Genomic DNA, 17,593 nt, shown 5'->3' with positions numbered 1-17,593 from the left:
AGGGGAAGATGTCCCTGCCTACTGCAGAGGAGTTGGAATGGGATCCCCCTTAAGGTCCCTTCCAACCCCAACCATTCCATGATTCTGTGATATCCCAGAGCTGATCTATATCCTAATGTATATTTCTACAAAAATAGATGTGGATGTATGCAGAGTGTAAGTTGCATGTATGCCTATAAATCCATGGATGCTCTGCCAGGAAATGCAACTGCTCCACAAGATGAAAGCCAGCAGAGGCAGGGCTGCCTGTGATGGTTATGTTTGCCAGGCCCATGAACTGTTTGACATTTCTCCAATGAAAAATGATAACCACAGACACCCCACCAACGGGGCACAGCATTAAAGGCCACCACCAAGTCAATTGTCCAATGTGCATTGCTTCTTTTCAGTAATGTGTCACAGCTTGTGCTTTCTGTTTGAGATTTAGCTGGTGAGTTAAATGGAAATGGTATTAATTATATGCTAGAGCTATGTCAGGCTTCAAAACAGCTGTAGGCTTTTAGTCCAAGAGTAAAAAACCATAAAAGCATTCTAAGCTTTTTTCCTCCAAAGGGATGGGGTTAAGATATGACCACAAGACCTTTCATTATCTCATGAGGAAAGCTTCCAGAGAGTGTCCATCCTCATCCCCCTTTTTCACCTCTCATGGGTCTCAATTCTCCCCCTCTAGAAGAAAAAGGGAGCACAGGGAGTGAATCTGGGTCCAGATCCTTTCTGCTGCCTGCGCTCGGCTTTGTTTCCGTAGAGAAACTGATTAAAGCTGCCAAATTTCTTATTCTTTCCTTAATTCTGCTACATGAGCTTCATCTGCTGGTAAGCCTGGCTGGAGCATGTGTGCACAGCCTGGACATGAAGGACTCAATGGCCACTCTGTGCTTAGGTTTTCTGCTCACTCTGGGTTATCCTTATGCTGTAATGAGGCTCTTGAGGCCACTGGCACTGGCAGAACACTGCTTTTCTAACAGCCTTTCAATAGGGAAGCAAAGTGCTGACAGCCAGGGACACAACCACAAAGACACTGAATTTGAGGAATGGACAGGGTTTTTTCTCCCCTTCCCTCTTTTTTTAAAATTTATTTTGCTGGTGGGCTGCTTTTCCAAGCCAAGGCACATATTTTGATGATGACCTCATGATAATGAAAAACTTGTAACTCTTTTACAGGCAACTGCATCACTTCAAAACAACACACTTGGTTTCTTGTCTGCTCTTTTATTTTACAAACTCAGTGACATTTGGTCCAGATATCACCCAGAGTTTGGTTCTGCCCTGACACTGCTTTGAGGAGACTCCTGTTATCACTTGGCTTTTTACTGAGCCTGTTGTCACTGAGATATCATTTTAGGAGGAGTCATGCCCTCCTTGTAAGAGGCAGGGATCTGAAGGAGCCACCAACCCAAGGAAGGTGGCAAACATGAACCCAATGCAAGTTCTAAGCCATCATCTGGTCACATTTGAGATGTCTGATTGAGGGGCCTCAATCAGAGGCCCCACGTTTCTCTCCCAGTCACTACTGGTGGGTTTTTAATTCCCCACGTTTCTCTCCCAGTCACTACTGGTGGGTTTTTTTTCTGCCTTCTACCTTCATTTCATGCCTTCTACCCTGATTGTCTACTCTGAGTAGCTCAAAATGTGCATGCATGGCACAAAGGCACTTTTGTGAATGTTCACTCCAGCCAAATACCAACAGCATGGTCAGTCCCACTGGCAACATCTGCTACAGATAATACAGGCAACTGCGGAGATGAATTTGCTAAAACATTAATTTATATTTTATATTTTAAAATGGGCAGGCATGGTTTGATTCAGTCTGTAAAGATTAATTGGTTTAATTTTTTTTAAATGTTGCAGAATTTTTTGCCTGATTTCTTTATAAAAATTTTATAAAAATCTGCTTATCTTTGCCACGTGCTTGTTAAGCCTCTTTGTGTTTCTTCAAAACAATATCAGTGTTACCTCATGTTGGAGCATTTCAGTACTTATGCATTTCACTTTTTATCATTTCATGAAAAACCATCTACCACCTTCGCTGTGTCTGTGGTCAAGCCTCAAACTTTCTACCCAAAATAATTCAAAGATCACTTCTGTTACTTGGAGGAATTGCTGGTTTCAAATAATTTTATGGAAATCTGTCTGTTGACTCAAGGTCCTTCAGAAGGTGTGAAAGTTTAGGAGGTTTTTGCTTCTATTAGGGGTAAATTGTGAGGAAAAAAACTAAACTCCCTGTTACTTTCTTTATGTCCTAAATTTAACTTATAGTAAACAGGAAGATATATTAGAATTAAGGTGTAACTGGGATTTGGTTTTAAGGAAGAGGAAAACCTTTTTAGAGGTTTTTTTTTTCCCTCTGAACAATTAATCTGCGCAGGGAACCATCCCGGGGTGTTGAATCTCAGTGCTGAACATCCTAAGGGAAGGTTCAAAATCAGCCACACCTTTCCAAAAAACAAAACCTACCACAAAATCTTTTCATCTACGTGGCAATTTTTAAAGAAAAAAGTTCTGTTCTCTTTGTAGCCACAGATCCACATTAGGGATGTCTAGCTTCCAGTGAAAACTCTTTATGGCCTTTTCCAGCCATTCCTAGGAAAGGAAGTTTCTAACCACAAAGTACACATGAAAAATGTGAGTAACTTCCATCTGCAAAGCCACACTGAAATATCCTCCCTTCTGAGATACCAAGCTGGAATGGAATATTTGGGGAGTAAATTCAAGTGCTGTCATTTCCCTCTCACTGCACAGAATTGATTTACTAGGATGGACTGCTAAAGACTCATTTAAAATCAAACAGTTCTTCCATTTTCCTTGCACATCTTGAGAATTATCAGCATCTGCAGATAAACCAAGGTATCAGGCCTTGTATTCCCATGAATTCAAAGTTAAAAACACTCCTAAGTAAACCGCCATGATTTAATACTCTCTGTGCATTTAATAATTTAAATTATCGTGCAGATTTAAAGCCAGAGATCCTGGAAAGTATGTGCATGTATTCCCATCTTCCTTCTCTGATCTGCTCTTTCTCATTGAAAAACTCCCAGGGGTGATGACTTCTCTTCTCTGATTCTAATTCATAGATATGGTTTGAAGCTGACAGATACACAGCTTTTGATCATGGTTGGAGATTAAAATTAAAAAAAAAAAAAAAAAAAAAAAGGAGAGCATAAAATGAAAGAATACTTTTCTCCATGGAGGATAAAATGCCATGTGGGGCTTTAAGTGATAGTGATTATAACATGATTTAGTTATCATATCAAGTAGAAGGTTTGTAATGCTCTTAACTTAGCATGAATTGTTGTTTTTTTCCCTTTTCCTAAGTTTATTTTATCTTTTTCCAAACCTTCCCAAGGTTTGGGGTTTTTTAATTTTTATGCTTCTGGACTATGAATTGATGACTGTGTACCATTCTTACATAAGTTTACAGAACACAGAAGCTTTGACAAACAGCCATGTGGTATGAATTGCTGAGATTCTTTGTTGTTGGGGTTTTTTTTTCCCAATTCTTTATTTATTTTTTCTTCCTTCTTTAGAATAAAAGAATCAGAGATTAATTTGTGAAGCTGAGCTGGGGAGATTAAAATAAAAGAATTTAAACCTGATGAGATACACTTCAGTAGTTTTCAGTGATAGAAATGGCCTCTGACTTGGAGATTTTATCAAGGCAGGGAGATCCCTTTTTCTCTCCTTTATTTTGAATATGGTGCATTAAAAAGCAACTGGATCAATTCAGACAGGGCCAACAATTCTGGAATGTGCAATCTGACAGCTAAAAGGGGGACCTTGGGATTCTGTCTTGTTGTGTTTGGGGTTTTTTTGTTTGTTATCTTTCACTACATAGGGATGAGCAAAAACCATAAGAAGTTTATCCTGTCTCCTGCTCTTGAAACTTTTGCTCAAATGAAACGAAACTCAGACTGAATTATTCCCTGATCCGGATTCCAAATTCAAAACCAGCCAAAAAAAAAAAAAAGTTATAAACTCCAGGTTACTTCATTTTTAATTTTTCTACTTATAGAAAAATTATTTCTATTTCTATATGTTGAAAAGTTGATACTTTTCAACATATATGTGGTTTAGTCAATCATTTTTAGGCCAGCAGTACCCTGGTGGCCAGGAAGGCCAGGCACATCCTGAGCTCCCTCCCAGCCTCATCTCTTCTGTGATTTTGTGATTTAGATCAGAAATCAACTTGAATTTTTGCATGTTTTATTGGCAGGCTGGTTATCAGCAGCTGTCAGATCAGTGGCTGAGTCATAGCAGTAAAAACTTCAGTTTAAAACTTGGAAAAATGAATGCTTTGCTTCTGTCTCTCTTCAGTTCTATCATGATAGAGGAACTGATGAAATTACTTAAATTAATCCTGATAGTGAGGAAACCAGTAAGTGCTGTAGCTGAAACTCTTTTGTTGTATTGATAAAGCAAATGTCAACTGAATTTTCCTGTGTAACTTCCTTAAAATGGAATTACACTACAAATTAGGAAGAAAATCTGCTAATTTCATGCCACTTGGCTGAGTCTCCAGAAAAACAGATCCACCTGAAGAACTATTTTAACCACTGAAGAGATTTTATGTCTAAATTTTTCCCTGATTGTGGTAGCAGAAATAGTTGATCCATTGAAACCAGCAAACACAAGAATGAGGGAAGAAGCCATAGAAAAGCTAAAGCTTTTTTGGATATCACCTTGCTATAAAAGCTGATTTTCTAGAGATTCTCAGATGCTCAAAGATATCCTTTTTACTTTTTTCTGAAAGGAAAATGTGAGGAAATAAATATTTTTTAAATTATGAAAAAGAAAAAAAAAAAAACAAAGCAAGAAGAAAATTTATGAACTAATTTAAGCCTAAAACTTCTGGCTCTGGAATCCTATGTCCAAAATGCTCTAGTAAAGCTAAGAAGGCATAAAGAAGATAACAGCTATGACCAAACACAAAAATATCTTCCACAAAAGAAAGTTTTGTAAAATAACTGGGTTTTAACCAAAATGAATAAAATTCAAAGGAAAATAGTTGAAATGGAATTCTACTGAGAAAGAGGAAACAAAGCAGGGGTATGTGATAGAAGTCTGTACATTAATGAGTTCTATTAAGATGCTCAGTTTCTGGATATTAGCTGGCTTTCATAATTGAGAATGGAATCCTCTTGTGGAAAAGAACAGATGGAGAAAAAGAGGAAATGTCTAGATTTGAATGCTATATGAGACATTTTTCCACTCCCTTCTTTCCCATACCTGAGCTGATCATCCTCTCCTGTTGAAGGAGCAGCAAGAATCCCTTCAATGAAAAATAATTGTTATCTCTGCTCATCTCTTCTCACTTGTAAGCATTCTTTGCACACTTGGCAAGGAATTTGCTGTTTTCCACACAAACTTCCCAACTTTTCCCCAAAGTCACCATTAGTGTGATGGGGGTGTGGAATGAGAGCACTTTTCTTTGGTTTCATATTGAAAATTAGGCACAGTGGGAATTAATTTATTTTCCATTTTAACTGGAATATCAAATGCTGGAGGAGAAGAAAAATACACACTGCATGTGGGATAACAAAGCAACGTTAGGGAAGAAAATAAAATGGAATAAACTACCTTGGCTAAATCAGCCCAAATTCCTGCATATCATTAAATATATGGTTTAAAGTTGCTATAGTTGCTGCCCTGGGATGCCCAGAGAGAGCTCAGCAGGGGATTTGTAAACTCTGTATTTCTTCAATTTCGTTTCTCAGCAATTATTTGTCAGTTATTCCACCTTCTTATGCAACTGTTAAAAGCCTCTTCTTTGTATCTAAGAAGGAAAGGTCACTAATATTTTTGAGCATAATTTCATCTGATTATGTCAACAGTATGATGCCTAAAAATCTTAGCATTACAGTCCCTGAATAATTAAAGGACATGGGACAAAACACAGTGAAACAAGATAATTTACCTAGAAATACATGGTAATCTTCATATACAATGCTTATTTGAGGTCTGCCACTGGTCTGGGTTGATTTTGTTGTTATTGTGGGGTTTTTTTGCCTCGATGCATGAATATCAGCCATAAATACTTGATATCTTGATTAAAAATCAGTTGTGCCTATTTACATACATACATATATATATATATATATATATATAAGATATTACATTATATTACATTATATTACATTATATTATATTACATTATATTATATTATTTATTTTTATATATATAATACATATAATATATATAATATTATATATATATATATAATTTTTCCCTAGTTTTCTTATTGTAGTTTGAGAAAATGAACTTGTTCTTTATCTAAAGAAATACTTTGAAAGACAAAACACAAAAATAGGGGGGATTTACTTGAGTTCTCTGGGGAAAATTTGTATTTTCCATTCCTTTTTATGTATACAACAGCATAATCTACCAACAAAGATGACAAGGCTTACATCAGCAGTAGCCACAGAAATTGACACAAATATTAGTTGCACCCTTACTGAGTTACAATACCACTTAAAATTAATTCAAATTAGCACAATTTTGCTGAGCACATCAGTGGATTTGGGATTAATTCCATAATTGATCATATATTTGAGCTGATGGTTTATAAAATCATAAATGGAAAAGGGGCAAAATGGTTTAAAAAAATTGAGAAGAAATATGGCAAAGCCTAATGTTGATTTAGGTTTTCAGCACATCCTCAAGCACTCTGTTCCCACTTTTGATCAAATTTAATTGGTATACATGATTTTATTTGCAGTTTTATATGCTGAGATACTGTTGGAATAGGCCTAAAATATTTTCATACACAAACAAACAAGAATTCTATGGATGAGATAATTTCTGCCCATTGTGGAGGCATGCAGAAAGTAAAATACAGAGGAAGAAAAAAGTATATTTTACGGGTATTAGACGTATTAAAGATTTCATATCTTCATTCATGTGTGTGTTTCAGTAAAATTCAACTGCCACAGGACCCCATAAAGCCCAGCCTCTTTCCTTATTTGTGAAAATCAAGTCTCCATAATATTTTCCATGTAAACACAGCTCCAAGGGTTATTTACAGCATGGCTGTGGGGACACCCCAAAGTGTTTGAAAGGCTCCTGCAGTGAGTGGATGGATTTCTGCTCTTCCCTGAGTGTGAGCTGAAATGCACACTAGCTCTGTGGCCAGCCTGTTTGGATTAGAGCTTTTGGATTATTCTGGGCCATGTCAGAGGAGAAAGGCTGGGAACTGCATGATTGGACAAATTTTCTCTTTATCTCTGCCTTTTCAAATTTTATATCTATCAGAGCACTTCCTCCTCAAATAATTCTTGCTGGGGCTGGAGAGAAAGCAGCCAGGAGACACCACCATGTGCTATAGCAGTGCCATTGCCAACCAGGCACTGAGGTTAAAAAGATACTTTTATTTTTATTTTTTAGTCAGTTTAAACTAAACATACATCTACATCAGTATGTTAACTGCAAATAGACTTTCACATGGTTTTAAAGAGTTTTTGAGACATCTAACCTAGGCTGAGCACAACAGCAGGGGTCTGACAGACAATTACACTTGTGTCTGTGGTATTTATTCATTATCAGAATTATTGCCACATTTAGAACTTTTCTATTTAGATGGACTGCAATTTTCACTCTGCACTTCAGTAAAAAAACCCCAACTCTGATTATTTCACTTTCTTCTTTCTTTCCTACAGTTTTCCAGATTTCCCATTGTTGCTCTTGCCTCTCAAGACTCGCAAGTTCTTTTGTTTGGTAATTATCTCACTTCTCCTTTGTCACTTTGCAATCAATATGTATTTCATCTCCTCTCCATCCTTTTTACTCTAATTTTTCTCCTGTTATGCTTTAGAAACTCCTTCCTGCACCAAGTATTGTACTACAGCTCTTTACATTACCTTTTCAAAATTCTCTTCTGGTAATCCAACCTCACCAAGCTACTCAGGAAACTGATTTATTGATTGATTTCTTATTCATCCCTTTAACAGGGAACTTATATTCAGGCAACATGTCATCTTGTACGGCTTATGTACACCATAATTGTTGGACAGATATTTTGGCCTTGAAAAATGCTGCTAGTGCAGGGTGACCAGGCATTAAATTCACAAAAATGGTGCTAATCTTCTGGCAAGTGAACTTTTTATAAGAGGATATATATTCATGACAATTCTTCACTGCTGTGATGATCATAAAAAATAGTGTGTGAGGGTTATTCCTTCTTACTGCTTGGGATGAAATAAGGATAGCTTACTTTTGGGGGAAAAAATATACCAAGGTCAGAATAACTAAGTATATTGGACAAATTTTCTCTTTATCTCTGCCTTTTCAAATTATTTCATTCAAATTTATTTCATTCAAATTTATGTTAGGCTTTTAGCTAGGGGATTGTAATGAAAAAAATGGGGTAATTTTTTCTAAGTTTGCCTACAGTGGGATTTCAAAGATAGTCCTCTGAGAATCAAATCAACCACCCCTTCTCTTATCAACATCATCTAGGTTGCTAAACTTGATTTGCCTAAAGTTTTAGCAGGTTAGGAGTAGCACTTTTAAACTTTGAAGAGACTTTTTGGTTGTTATTAACTTGCAGTACTTTTTCCAAAGTAACATTTTCCTTGTGCATCAGAAAGCAGCAAAATTGTAGAGTTTATGACAAAGAACACTGCAGAAGATTCCATTGCAAAAATAAATAGTGAGCTGATTGAATTAATAATGAACTATAAAATATGTTTTTAATGCATGCTCAAGAAAAATGTGCTAAGTTCTAAAACAAATATGTTCTGTGGTCTTGAGGAATTTTGCTAAACTTCTGTGTGTGTCCCATTCCTTTTCCCAGCAGAGTTTATGTCAACATTTATGTTGATGTCAGCAGGAAGGGATCAAAACAAATTGGTAAAGCTGATGATTTGTGTCTCCCCTAATTGGCAGCTTTTAAAATCTATGGTCTTGTAATATTATTAACTTCTTGGTTTTTCCCTCAAAATTATATTTCATACATAATTTAATGAATACAAGTAACATAAAAACAGGGTTTATATTTCAATGATCAGGCTTTTCTGTCATTTTCATTTTAAAGACTTTAAAGCTTGTTTTATTTCACTACTGTGGGGTTTGCATTTTAAAAGGATTCAGTCTCACCCCCTATTTTTCCATGGAAAGTTTCTCTCAAATTCCAACTGCAATGAAGCCTATTCAGGGAAATGCTCATTCTGAGGAGTTATTTTTGCCATTTTGCCAGTGCTATTGTGGAGCTACAGTAGAGAGCAAACACCATAAATATACCAAAGGTAAAATTGGAAATCTCTGCTGCTGCTTGAAGAGCAAGAAGTGTGTGATCTTTCTGTTGCTATGTGGATATATCTTTCCAAGTTCTAACAAACACATTTAAATCTCTAAAATATTCCTATTTCCAGTGATGTGAATTTAATTTTTCCCCGTGTGTATTTTTTAATTTGTGCTTCATTCAGGTTTTGCTCACTTTCTCCTCTCCCTATCTGTAAATTTCATGTGACTGGCTCAGCTCTGAAATGGAATAAAACTTTAAAAGAATAAGATGAAAATGGCCTGAGTTAAAACATGTTTGTGTTTGAGCATTCTGGAAATGGCCCAGGGTTCAGAGGGGCTATTTTGGGTGGCACCAGGCACATTGGTTATCACATGGGCACTGCTGCCCATGATCAGTGACTCGTGTGTCACTGCAACTCAACACACACAGTGTCTTATGTACTCCACTGATTTTTTTTCCTAGAAAAATACACTTATATCTCTGTTTTCCTTTGTTAGTTTGCTGAATTTTTTTCTCCCTGCTCTTTTTTTTTCTTTGAGTTCTACAATCTCTAGAAATTCCGTGCAGATGGAAGGTGCCTGCTCCTGCTGCTTTACAGCAAGGCTTCCCACTGGCATGGGCAGCAGTAATTAGCCAGAGAAACAATGATCACATTATAACACAGACATTTCTGCAAGGAGGATGGAGGGGTTTTTTTGGGGGTAAAAAAGCTCAGTTAGAGCTGTTTGCTACCTATTCTGCTTTATCAGACAGCCTATTCAGTCTCTGCAATCCACTTTAATGTTAAACAGTTATTTAGATCACTTTATCAACCACTGTGTGGTTGATAAATAGCATTATTTTATGCATTATTATGAGTAATGCTCCCTAACCCCTACAAAGAAATTTGAAATAGAAAGAATTCATGGCATTAATAACCCAGTTCAGTCTCATGTTTTCCATGGGTTGAGCTCACAGTTCAAATGATGAGCAAATTAACCTATGCAAGCCATAAAATTCCTTCAAACTTAACAATGCCCATCAAAATTCTTCCAGTTCAGACATTCATGACCTGTATTTTAATGGATTTTAAAGTCTGTTTAATGTTAGTCTTCTCCTTTCCTCTCTCTTTTGTCTTTTCCTTTCCTCTCCTCTCTTCTCTCTGCTTTCTATTCCCTAAGCAAATGCATCTTAATTTTTTCTGACCTCATCTGAGGTTGATTAGTGCATAGAAAACCTTAGCAAAAACTTAAATTTTTAAATTTCTGCTTTCCTTAAATTTGTTGAAGTATTCCTCAAGCCACAAGCAATTTATATTTACTTCCTTTGTCTCAAAAATGGAATAAACCAGATTAAATTGATTATTATTCCGACAAACCACTGACTTTTTAAAAACTTTTTCTGAGTATATATATATATATACACATATATATCAGAGATGTTTCAAGTTTTGGCAGTTTCATTTTGCTGAGGTTTGTGCCAATATTTCCTTCAGTTTTAGTCCAGATGGGTTCACACCCCTAAGTTTAACTTTGACTTTCAGAATTGAGAAAACTCAGACAACTCTCAACTGAAATTTAAGGAAAATGACCTGCACTTGAGAGACATATGAAACCACTTAAATGCAAACCTTGAGCTGCCTCATATTTGTTTGAAATGTAGGCCAAAGGTATGTATTAAAGCCACAAAGATTACCTGTCTTTTGTCAGATTGACCCAAGTTTCAACTAAAAATCCAGATCTATTTTCTTTGCAAGTATTGAAAACGGTGTCTGTGGTAACATCAGAGCCCATACCCATTTTTAGCACCAAGATGGAGCACTTCAAATCTCTTGTTTGTTACATAGCCAGAGTAACAATATTGGGGTGATGTTGTTTTCAGCTTCCTGTTGGAAATTAAGAAATTAAAACCCAGCCCAAATCACAAATTTTAATTAAAACAATAATCTCAAGCCATGCTGAATGAAAAATCATGGGATGGTTTTCTTTTGGTTTTTTTTTCCTAGTTTTTTGTTTGAACTCTGAATGGTCAGTTGACTCCTTTGGAATGAAGAGTGAATTAAGAAACTATATATTGAATTTACAATCTCATTGTCAGGATGAATCTCATCATCAAGCACTTTCCTTTTGGTATCTCTTGTATTCCCAAGTTTGGCTATAAACAGACTTTCACATGCACTTTTCCCCGTGTACCTGAGAGAGCAGAAGGACTGATCAGCAAATCTGCATACAACACTTTGAGTTTCATTCTACAATAAGCATTCCCATCCCAGGGGAGTAATTTATTATCCTGAGTAAGTGCTGGACAAACCTTCAGGTCTGTTTTGAGATTTGGGTTGAGACCTTTTCTCCAGCAGGGAATTCACTGGTAGCATGTGTGCACCTGAAGAATGATGGGTTTGTCTTGAGGCGCCCTGCCTCAAAATGTCTCCAGGCAGGGATTTGATAACTTCCCCACGTTTATCTTGCAGAAACCCCCAGGAGTGAGTTGTCCAGCACTTTGGAAAATTGCTCCATGAGATGTGTGAACTTGCCCACATGCCTCAAGGCATGTGTTTTGACCCAGAAAACTATTAGGCTTAAATGAATAAATTATAGTTAAAAACTGCTCTTTTCCTTTCAACAAATAATTCTCACATTTCTCTCTCTCACCACTGGTATGTGGGAGCACAGCAGATCAAGTCTGCATTTCCTTAAATCCACTCCCAATTCCTAACATTATTTCCTTGGTCTGTGCGTCCATTCTTAGCCACCAGCTCAGAAAACTCAAGCTTCCCAGATGTGAGACAGAAAAAACAGGGAATTCATATTCCTCCAGAGGAGCAGAGCTCTTTGGACACCCATAAATCCTGGTGCACACCCATGCACAGAGGGAGAAAGCTAAGCTTTGGGAGAAACAAGAAACATCTCAGTGCTGTGCTCACTGATCCCATCAGAGCCATGAGGAAGGAGAAAGTGCCTTTCCCTGGCTCTGACTACCTCATACCTCCCCCTCCTTCTGCACATGCTGCAGCCACAGATCCTCCATGCATCCAGGAATATCTTGGAAATCTATATTCCGTCAATCACGTGAAATCAAGGCTGGATGCCCAAAAAAGTAGGATTCTCTGGGTAATACTCAGGTCAGTGCATAAATCGAGTCTGAGGCTGTGCAGGACTGACAGGCACACTTACATTCCCTTCTGCAGCTGCTTTTGCATGGCTGTTTTGTCATGTGTCTGATTGTCCTGTTAACTGAATTTTCCTAAGGGGAAAAAGGGGCATGGAGGGCTGGGGGATGAGCATAGTTACTATTTTGTTTTAATTAAGTGCTGTTTAACAGCTGCTCTAAGACTCATTGCCATGAGCATTGGAGGAGTTTGGTATATTTTTGCTCATGCTGGAGAATTGAAGGGACAAACAGCTCACAAATTATCACAGGTATCCAGGTACATCTGTATTCTTTGTAACAAAATTCTGATGATGAATGGGATATGCCAGTCAATGTTAAAACAGGGAACTCCACAGAGTTAGCTAAAAATACCTGTAAAATCTAAATTGCCAAGGAGAAAGTAAGGGTTGTGTTCTCCTTTTTATTTACTTATCTGTTCATATCGATTTATATGTTATTTTTAAGAAATCAGGAAAATAAGTTATTCAGCTAAGAACTGTGATTTTTTAATTGCTACCTTTGGAGTAAAAGGAGAAAAACCAAATGAATGCCCTCCTTTATCCCAGTAGAGACATATTAGGTGTTCCTGCCTATGGCAGGGGCTTGGAACTGCATGATTTTTAAGGTCCCTTCTAACCCAAACCATTCTGATTTTCTATGAAGGAGAAAGTGGCATTCCTCACTTATTCCTCCTTTAAGCTACATCCATGTAGCTGCATCATCATTATGAATGCTCTCTTCTTAAAAAAACCATGAGAAGTATGAGAGTATGGTACACTCTGTCTGGTAAAAATGGATCTTTATCACCAGAAAATGGATCTAGTCCATTACCAGAGCAGCAATTTGTAGCTCCATCCTGGTGGAGATTCAGGCTGTTCCAGTGAGGCTGAAGGAGCAGCTGCCCCACAAGAGCTGATCCTGCTAAAGCTGTGGGATGTTGCAGTGTGCTGCCTGGCCCCAAAGAACTCATTGGGAAATGCACTGTCTAGCAAATGCTTTCAAGATCTGGGGCGAGGTAAAGGCTCCACTAAAGCAATGGCAAACTTCCCAGTGTGTCTGTGGGGCCAGGACTCCACACCTTCAGTTTTCCACAGAACACTCAGGCCTGCTTGTGTGAGATGTGAGCAGTGCTTAAACTGAAACAGGATCGGCCTGCGGCAGCTTTAATGCACATAACGCCCTAGTTACTTGCTGCTTAATTCTGGCCATTATATAAATGTTGTGGACAGACAATCTGCAGCCAGTAAATTCTGTATTCATCTTTGGTTTGGTACACACTGGGGCTCAGTTAAGTGCATTAAATTGGTTGTGCAGGGACAGACAGATCCCATGTGGTACCTGCATGTCCTGTGTCCTAATTAGAGATGTAATCAGCTTGGCAATTCCTTTCACTGTTAAAAAAGTTGACTTTGTGTTATCTAAAAGCCACAGAAGAGTTCTGAAAACTCTTATCTCCTGAGAGACAGAAGAGGTTTTAGGCCACTTTAGAGATGAGTTGGCTTCAAGCCTTGAATAACTACAATAATTCTCTGAAGCTCTTCACTGCCTTTTTTTTGTTTTCTTCGAAAGCTTGAGCACAGATTCAGTCCAAAAGTACATTCTCAGTTTTAGCTTCACATCAGCTACATTTATATGGACAAACTGTACAGTTCTCAAACTCCTCTGATGTTCAAGTGGCTTTCATGCATATCTACATCATCGTGTGTAAAGTCCAGGAGATTTTCTAGAGCTGACAGCAATTTTGTGTCCTTTACATATTCCTCTAGAAGTTAGTTATGAGGATTTGCTTGTTTGTTTTGAGTTGATATAAAGTAAATTTTAAATCTTTGTTTCTCCTATTTTTTTATCATTTTAAGGTTAGTTCCTGGAGCAGAGTTCAGTATAAGACAGTCAGGACTTCTGCCAGCAACCTGTCTATTTTATAAAGACTGGAAGATTATTTTTTAAAAATTTTTTTTAGCAGTCTAGCAGGAACAAAGAGCAAGTTGTTATTATTTATTGAAGACCTTGCATATTTGGAAAGGGAAGAGAATGGTTTAGTAGCTGGTGACTTAAATAGACTGAAGGCACAGCCTCTGCACTCAGATTCTGAGTGATCATTTTTACCAAGTATAACATTTTTTTTAACACACTTTTTCAAATTAGAAAGTAAGCTAGTTTGCTGCCACAGTGCCTAAAAGGACTAACAGAGCTACACAATAAACTGATATATTGTCTATCAAAAGTATTCCAGTACCAGAAGGGCCTTCAGGAAAAATACTGTTATCAATATTATTTGATAGGATTATCCAAATATGTCTTTTTTTCCTGTAGTAAAATAGTCTCACAACCTCCCTGACTTATATATGACAAAGAGGAAGAGACTCAGAAGCAAAACAGTTTAGGGTGGCTCAGAGGTGAATACTTAGCTGTTTAAATCTATTCACACCAGGCCAAATTTACCATCATTATGGTCCTGAAGAACAAGTCCTTGTGGTTGAAAATCAGCTAAATTCTCCAGCCTTCCCTTTTCTGCTGGCTTTCTGTGGGTAGCAAGCCATCAAAGAGAGAGACAAATCACACTTGGGTTCAGTTCCTTGTTCTGCTAACGAGCTCTACCCCTGGGATATGTCTCTTTGCACAACTCATTGATGTGTAAAGGTCATTTTCCAGTCCTCAGGAGACATCGCATACATCTCATGGCAGAGTCTCTCGTGTCCTGAAGCAGCGTGCCCACTTGTTCCCTGTGAAGTTTGACTTCTGACTGGTGGGATGTTAATTTCTCTCTTTTTCATAAAGCAGAATGCCAGTGAGCTGTGAAGCCATGCTCATCACCACGCTCAGTTAACATTTCCTTCCCACAGCAGCGTGTTCCAGGAGCTCCACAGGTGGTCAGCAGCAAATTAAGACCCAAATGCTGCAAGCACACATTTATTCCCACCCAGTGGTTTGAGGACCTGTAGGGTGAGTTGGGAGCCAGCTCCTCATGGCTCCAAGGCTTGTCTAAGGTTTTTGGAACGTCACTCGTGACAGTTTGGAAAAAATGTTCAGTGTTATTGTCAAATGTGTTGGTCATTCACCACCCCAATCCTGCAGCTCATCCACTGAGCAGAAATAGTACCCTGTAAGATTATCTGCATTATTTTCTCCCCCAAGATTAGAAAATTCACTGAGTGGAAAGAAGTTTGGGAAGGGCTATTTTATATAATAGCCCTGTAGTCAAATTCTTATTGATGCTGAAGACACTTTTCCTCTATGCAGTCCAAGAGGAACAAAATAATTTTACAGCTGGATGAGACAAGAAATATGATTTAAAAGACTTTTCTTAGTATTACAAGAACTTCTGGAGAAGTTAAAAAAAGACCTAGAGAAATGTGTCTTAAGGGTCCTTCACATAAATATTTTCCCTTAAATTTCAGTCCCAAGATTAATTGTCTCCATTCTCCAGCCTTACTTCCCCTGCATCAGAGAACAGTCCAGAAGCAGGCTCAGCACTTTTTTTTTTGCCTGCTTAGTGGAGCATTAATCTGTAATTTTTGTGATTTAATAACATGCTTAAAGAAGTTTTCTTGGCTAAAATCTGATACACAGTGCTGGAGACCTTCAGTGCCCTTCCTTTCCCTGAACCAAAGGCTTTAATTGTTCATCCTCTAATACGTACAGAGAGGCCACTCGAACGGATGGGATCCAATGTAAACAAATGACATTTGCTGATGAGGTCAACCTTCAATTTAAGATTTATTTCACCCAGATGCCTGAAATGAGTGGCCAGACTACATTCAAGGTTCAGGGAAAACTCAGTAGGAATTTATCAGTGGATTGAAGGGGTAACATGTTGAAGGCATCTGTGATAAACTACGTTTTAGGGAAGCTACTCTGTCTCCAGATCTTCAGGCCTTATGATGCCATCCTTCGTGCTGAGAATGTCAGATCTGAGAAAATGGAGAGCTGGCAACCAACAATAAAAAGAGGTTATGATAAACAGGACCCAAGGTGTACCGGTGTATATTTGACCTCTGCAGGATGGCTACCAGGTCACTTCTCTGCTCCTGCTAATGTCAGAGGGATGTAGGCTGACATTTCCGTGGGAATGGACTCAGGTTCCCCCTCAATCTACCCTTAAGTGTACTCATGTAACATGAAGATCACGTTCATCATAAGTGCCTTGAAATCCTCCTCCTTCCCACCCTTGCACAGCACTCAACTAAATAGCATTCGGATGTGCTGGAGACCTGAACCCAAATGGCAAACCAAGGGACCATCCAGTTGTGTGAGAGTTAAATGCATGTTAAACTGTATTTGTACAGTGACTGGGGTTTTGGTCTTCCTTCTTGCATTCCTTTTCCTTGCATTTCTGGTAAACATAAAAAAAAAATCTTTACTTGTTCATAAATAATATCAGTAATCCTATTATAATCTAATTTACTTCATGCTACTTATGACATGTTTATTCTCTGTAATTCACTTGGCTTTAGTACTCAGGAAAGTACTTTAGTAAAGTTCACTTTGTTTTATTTTTGGTTCTTGCTGTAGATCTTTCATTCCAAAACTTCACTGAAATGTTTACAGAAAATAAAAAAAATCCCACAACTTTACATTTAAATGTTAAATATATCATTATATGTGAAATACCAGAGATATTTATAGGCAATACCCCTTAGCAAATCCATCTCTTCTTGTGGTCCTACATTAGGACCTGAGAGCATCCATTGCAGGTGTCTGAAATACTTTTTGATCTCCACAAAAGGCACATTTAAGGCTGAACATCCTCAGGACACTGAGCTCACACAGAACTGTCCTTCCCCATCAGCATCCTGGCTGACCCCTCTGACCTCTCCCAAGGCAAATGAACACTTTTGTTGCCATCTCCACATCCCAGTGTGCTGCAGGAGGAGCTGCCAACACTCAGATATCCATCACATATCCAGCCAATGCCACGTCTGATATTCATCAAGCACAACAGCTTGACAAATGCATGGGTAAAGGAAACACATTCTAATTGCTACAGAGGCACTCTAGAGAGTCAAAACATTCCCACAAGAAGACATAATGAGTCACAAGAATTACTGAGAACTCTTGAGAGGGCTTTTCTCTAATGCTGATGTTTCATTCTTAGAGAATTATTGTCTCTGTAAGGACACATTTACAAGGTGTCTGCTTCTACAGATCTGCTTGCACAAAACTTTCATTTCTGCCACTTCACTCAGAAGACAGATTGTAAAATTTACTAAGAATAACACAGAAGCTGC

Source organism: Ammospiza nelsoni, chromosome 4 (assembly GCF_027579445.1).
Source record: "Ammospiza nelsoni isolate bAmmNel1 chromosome 4, bAmmNel1.pri, whole genome shotgun sequence".
Taxonomy (NCBI): Eukaryota; Metazoa; Chordata; class Aves; order Passeriformes; family Passerellidae; genus Ammospiza; species Ammospiza nelsoni.
This window is presented reverse-complemented; position numbering follows the sequence as displayed.